Here is a 7,104-nt window from a genome sequence, read left to right on the forward strand (position 1 = left end):
AATTGATGACTGCATGAAACTTCAACAAGATCTAGAGAGAGTTCAAATGTGGTGTGATAAGAATAAATTAGTCCTGAATATTTCCAAATGTAAATCTGTATCTTTCACGAGGAAAGAAAATTCAATTAACTTTACGTATACAATAAGTGGCACTTCCTTGTCTACCCCAAATACTATCAAAGATCTAGAAGTTATATCTGATAGCAAATAAACCTTTGCTCAACACATTGACGCGATAACGAGTAGTGCATATAGAAACTTAGGTTTAATTTATAGGATAGGACAGGATTTCTGCAAACAATCAACATTTATGAGGTTATATTTTTCGTATCTGAGGTCAAAATTAGAATACTGTTGTACTGTTTGGACACCAAATGTCACTAAACACACTGATGCAATAGAAAATATACAATTTAAATTCTTAAAAATGCTTGCATACAAGAAAACCGGTTTCTACCCAAAGTATGTCCCCTATCAAGACTTGGTAATGAATTTTAATTTTCAAACATTAGAAAGAAGATGTGTTTTTGATTTATTGTTCTTACATAAATTATTAAATGGTAAAATTGATTGTCCAGAATTAGTTTCAGAAGTATTATTATGTGTCCCAACAGGTAAGACTAGAACAGCAAACGCTTGGACATTCTATTATAGAAAAGCAAGAAAAAATTACATAAGTCTCCTCTGTGAGAATGTGTGCTTCATATAATGAAATAATTAGATTTCATGTAATAGATGTGTTTAGTATGTCAGAGAACAAGTTCAAAAGAATTATCATACAATAACTTATGTATAATTAGATAACGTAAATTTGTGTATGTATATAATGTATGTATAATAGTGTATGTTAAATAATTCTGTATACGACGGTATAACTGGGCATTAAGCCTGTTGTGTTGTCCTTATGAAATAAATAATAAATAATTACCACTCTTTAATTCATCCCATGTTAATTTGTCAGTTTTCTTTAAGTAATCAATTTCACGTAAAAACAGCAACATCATCATTGCACAGTTTTGTCGAGCCATACAGAAGAAATATTTTAGGAAGTTCTTCTGTGATCCAAGTGCTAAAATCCAGTTTCCAGATCTTACTGCTTTCACAAAGTGTGTAACATTGTTTGAACTATAACCATATATATGCGTGCAAACTTAAACAATTGAGACAATGTTTCTCTATTTTCTGAAAAGGAATTGAGCTTTTCTGGAATTTTCTTTTATTTTAACTTGCGATAACATTCGGTTTAATGTCTCTCTCTGTGGAAATCTTCAATTCATTGACAGATTGATTATCTTCTTCAAGCACATCAGGATATTCATTTTCAAATTCATTCAGAAACAATATTGATAGTGCCGAAATTGTGTTAAGATGCGCTTCTGTTCCACGGCGAATATATTTTCCTTTAAGTATCTGTCTTGTGGTTGCAGGTCCATATCTATCACTTTCCACCCAGAGCTATGGAATTTCACTGCCTTCAATGTATGCCCCTATGGTTCGCAGTTGAGCAATGATTGTATGTATTTCTCTAGTAGCTTTTAAAACCCACTTTCCATTACTAACATCATTAGCCATTTCAAGCTGCTTAAGTGGCTTATATAAAGGCATGTTAACAGTTATCACAACTTTCATATTTTGATCATCGTTCACAAATTTGGTAAGCTTTTCAAAATGTTTGATGAATGTTAGTTGTATTGACCAGTTTGTTGGTGCTACAGGAATTAATGGCAAACAAGAAACTTTTGTAATAGGTTTTGTCTCTCTTATGCTGGACATGAACCCCACCCAAGTAGGAAAAGGCACTCATTTTGAAATATCTGTATTTAAGATAAAAACTTTGCGTATCAGTAGCCAAGCTAAATCACTAAGCTCTGATTTATAGAGAGATAAATCGTCTTCGCTATCTGCGATTTAACTCGTGATATTTGGTTGTGGATTACCTGTAATCCAGTTTGTAGGTTTATAATATAGGCACAATATCAGAAATGGCTTCCTTTGCATGTTTCAAAGATCTGTCATTACAGGGTGATAGTACGAGCGACTTAACACTATTATTTTCTTCTTGTCTTTGATATACAACCACCATTGTTCCATGGAAAGTAATTTTTCCATCGACGGTATCTTCCAGGAAATCAATGTTATCAGCAACACAGTGAATGAAATGTTTTGGAACAACTGGAGGAACATAAACACCTGAATTTTCAGCTGTCTTTTCTAGCACAACTGCAGTAATTTGTGTTTCTAGTCTTAAAATTCGTGGATAATCTACCGAAACACCCAATTTATGAAACACTTCTACAAGGAACTTGCTTCTGGTTGAACTATGAAGAGTTAATCCAACTGCAACATAAAGAGGAGTTTTATGCTTGTGATAAAATTTTGAATCCTGGGGGAGAAGCTGAACTTCCACCAGGCACCTCCCAGGTGGCGGATAGAAGAAGGCCTGCTAGATATAGCAGGTACCGAAAAATTCGGGGCGGACCAAATCAGAACTGCTGCTTTGCAGTTGGGAGGAGGACCTACAAAGGCTAAGGGAAGAGGACCCTGACAGAAAACTCCTGGTCCTCCAGGTTGGGGGTTGGGTGCAGGGCTAACAACCTTGTCTCGAAAAAAAACAAGATGTTCAGAAAAATATGCTATTGCCTCGGATAGGACAGAAGAATGGAGACGACGGGAGGAAGAAAACGGACCTGATACTGGGAACCTGGAATGTATAATGTTACTACCTGGAAAAATGGAAGAAGTAGCAAACGAAGTCACAGAGCACAAAATAGACATCACCGCATATGCACATTAAGGATCAAAGGAAAATTCAGATATATAACCTTAATATCAATACACGCCCCAACAGAAGAAAAAGGTGAAAAAGAAAAAGAAGAATTTTATGATTTACTGGAGAGAACATGTGACAAGATAGCCAAATACGACATGGTGATAATTCTAGGAGACCTCAATGCGAAAATAGGAAATAAAGACACGGTTGACAAAGTTACTGGAAAATATTCACTCCACGATGAAAGTAACCAAAATGGAAACCTACTAAAAGAATTTGCAATACGAAACAAAATGACCATAAAAAGCACCTATTTCCCGCACAAGAGAATACACCTTGGAACATGGAAATCGCCAGATAACAATACTATAAACCAGATAGATCACGTCATCACCAACCAAAGACATGCTACATCGATAAGTTTATTTTCTATACTATATGAGATATTTAGCGAGAAATTTCTAATTGCAAATGAAGTATTCTCAAAAGCATTCGACGAAAGAAAGCATTGAATTACCAATCTCCACGGATAGACTTTGATCTCCAATGTCCACCAGGAACACTAAAAAAAATAATAATAAAATTCCACAGTCTCTCATGTGTGTCCTGTGTTCAAGTGTCCCACTCAGTGGAAATGCGTTACATCGAATGACATAGTGTTTAGAACGTTAATTCATGTCCTCCAAAAAAATAAAATAAAATAAATAAATAAATAAAAAAATAAAATTAAAAAAAAAAAAGCAAATTACATGTCAGATAAATAGTGATCAGTGCTTTTACTCGATCAGATTGTGTAGATTAACTGGTTTCAACCAACAAGACTGCAGTGATTTTCAGTGTATATATTAACCATCGTCTTGTTTTTATATATATATGAAATGTTATAATTTGATATATGATGTACATAACTACATGGTATTCCTGAATCTAATACTCATTCGTGTGCTCTATATATCTATATGCATGTTATTCATCGTCCAATATTCAAGAAGAGTGTAGTGTACACCAGTCCATGTCATTTGAAAAAGATGTCCAACAAACTTTAAGTAATAACAATTCCATGCAGTGTTTGCATCCATTTAAAAAAAAAAAAAAAAAGTTCGTCAAATTTCCCTTGCACTGCATGTTCGCCAAACTTAATACATTTTTTTCTGTTATTCATAGTTGCATTCACTGTACCAGCGAGGCCCAGAAGTCTCAGTGATGGCGCAGTTCCACTTCAGATCCAGAATTTGGTTACCAGTAATTTCGACCTGTACTTCGTGAGTTCGCCCGTCTACGGAGCACCATCTGTGGTAGTCCCCTTCCACAGAACTCTGCAGGTGACGTCACCCAAAAGGTTAGCAACACTGCTGTCCAGTCGGCGAGCCTACGAAGCGGATATAAACGGAAAGCAGCGGAAGAGACTCGTCCACTTCGAACTCGACGGTTGCTGGAGCACGCAGGAACTGGGAATCCGATGGCAGAGGAGCAAGTAGTGAGCTCCTAATCAAGAAAGAAGAATAGGAAAACACGTGCTACATGACAGAACAAATATTATAAGTATCACAGTTTATCTGAATAGTGGACGAATATTTTGGACATATATTTAGTTAAATACTTCCGCAGTATAAAATATTTTAAATTGTATATTTAAATATTGAGGCCTTCAGCCTAATAAAAATTGTGGTTTATATTCGGTTGTTTTCGTTCATCCACCTGGTTAAGTCGCATGCCATTAGCTGTAGCTTTTCTTACATGTGTTTTACCTACGTTTTAAGTAAGTAACGAGGAAGCGTATTCCTGCTGTTAGCTGCCATGGCCAACAACGGTGAAATTTTCATTTGTTGTGAGGGTTTGTGGGTGCCCGGATCATTTAATTTCGAATATCTCTTCAAAATTCTTTTAATTAAATGAGCTGGCGTCCACAATATGTCCAATATTCCCGCTGAAAAAGGTGAAGTTTTAAAGAAAAAGTGAGGCCGTCTTGTTAGTGAAAACAGAGACCTGCAGAAAAATAGAAATATTTCTAAAGTTTTGAAGGGTGAGAGCACGGTTGATGTGGGTTTAGATCCCACCGTTGTCGCGTGCTTTAAATAGCTCCTCTCATATCGGTAGATGTTGGAAGGTCGTTTTCGCGTCTCAAATGAATCTTAACAGACAAGCGACATAATCTTACTGTGAAAAAAAAGAGAAAAAAACTTCTTGTTATTTTATCCAACAAGAAGTTAACTAGGTGCTGTGTAGCAGGACTGCTTTCCCGAGAGCCAATGTAAGCTTATCTCTGCCCATTTCTTAGACATTTCTTTTTTATAGACGCACACGTAAGATTATTTTTGTTAAGCTTTTCCTATGCTACAAAAAAAAAAAAAAAAAAAAAAAAAAAAAAAAAAAAAAAAAAGCTAATATTTTTCTACGTACCTTTTTCTTAATTTGATGTGTCCTGTATTCTCATAATTCCAAGATCATGAATTAAATTAGTGATACTTGCAATGATTATTTTACTCATCATTATTTTGCTATTAAATTTAATAATCTATGTAGTTATTAGAGATCAACGGTTTTCTTTTTCTTTTTTTTAATACTAAGACGAAGTCTTAAAAATAAAACGAATATGTTGAATTCTGCCACATGAAGTGCCATTTTTTTAATTTATTTTGCCATTTTGCCTGCCATTTTTGGTGTTTTATTTTCCCATAACTTCCTGTCTTTAGTTATTACCACGTCTGCTAATGGCACGCAAATCCACCAATAACGAGACAATTCTACACTCCGAAGAATTCTGTCGTGATGCCAGGACACAACCTCGTAATACGAGGTAAACGAGGAGGTACCCAAAAAATCGAACTTTTTTTAAAACTTATTTATTCACATTTTAAGCACAAACTTTCAATCCCCTTCAAAGTACTCTTCACTTGCACTAATACACTTGTCTAATCTTTTATTTAATTTTTCAAAACATTGTTTAAATCCATCTTTTGTGACGCTTGACAGCGCCTCCGTCGTTTTTCTCTTCTCCTCAGCAACATCAGCAAAACACTTTCCTTTCATATCTCTTTTCATTCTAAGAAACAAAAAAAAGTCTAGATCATTTCTGAACTCTTCTTTTAAAGCATAGCATGCTTCCACGCGACATTGTTTTTGTTCAGTCGTGGCACGAATTTGGCAACCACCCTTTTCATTCTCAAATCTTCTGTCAAAATTCGTTGCACTGTGCTCCCAAGTCACTCCCGACAGCTTCACAATTTCTTCACGGTCCGTCGTCGTCGATCTTCGTTGATGGTTGCGCGAATTTTTTTCAACATTTTCATATGTTCGGGCCGTGGAAGGACGACCAGAACGACGTTTGTCGTCAATTGACATTTCCCCATTTTTGAAACGGGAAAACCACTTAAACACTTGAGTTTTCTTCATAGCATTGTCGCCATTTTTAATATTTCAAGAGTTTCTTTTCCACTTTTCCCAAGCAAAAGGCAGAATTCCACCGCCGCACGCTGTTCATGAAAATCAGCCATTGCAAAAACGACGATCACACAAAACAGTTGTCACTATAAACTCTGCCGAAGCCTGGCGGTAAAGTGCGGTACTACGAAAGCTCTGCCCACCAAAAAATTAGCTCGGTTTCTTTTGAGTTCTCCACGTATACGAACCCATGTTACGAACAATATTTAAAGTAGGATGATACACTTAAAATCGTGCTGTATAATGTAAACGTGAAATATTTAATGTAGTATGATATCAGTAATTAAACCTCTTTACAACACCGCCGAGGTTTCGTTGTTCTGCGTACAAGCCACTACCATATTACAATCGCAATCGTCGACGCGTCTCTTAGAAATCTCGTCGAAGTTCTTGCCTCAATAGCTTTTTCCCTGCAAGTACGTTTGCCTCATTAGTCAAATTCTGACAGTTAAATCCACAATCCACTGATTCGAGATCCGTTAAATCGAGGGTTTACTGTAAAGACACACGAACGAAAGGAAGACCTAGAAAAAATGGGTCGATAAGGTGGTAGTAGTAGGGAAGTCAATACGAAAAGAGTTAGGAAAAAAAAAAAAAAAAACACTGGGAAGAAATTTGGAAAGATAGAAGTGCTGTCCACATCCCGACTGAAGGAAACCGAAGGGATGGGTGATTGATCACAGCCAGATTAAAATACTGATAATAAAATGATAAAAGAAATTGGAGTTTCTGTTACAAATCAGGAATGGAACGATCTGTATATTTCGCGAAAATTGCTTTCACTAAGCAACACAGTTTTTAAACTAGGAAGTTTTTAAAATTAAGTTTTGACTGTAGTCACATTGTTTTTTCGTCCATTGTGTATAAAAGCAAGGAGAAATACAGTCTCTCTC

This window comes from Thermobia domestica, chromosome 5, assembly GCF_964235325.1.
Source record: "Thermobia domestica chromosome 5, izTheDome1.hap1.1, whole genome shotgun sequence".
Taxonomy (NCBI): Eukaryota; Metazoa; Arthropoda; class Insecta; order Zygentoma; family Lepismatidae; genus Thermobia; species Thermobia domestica.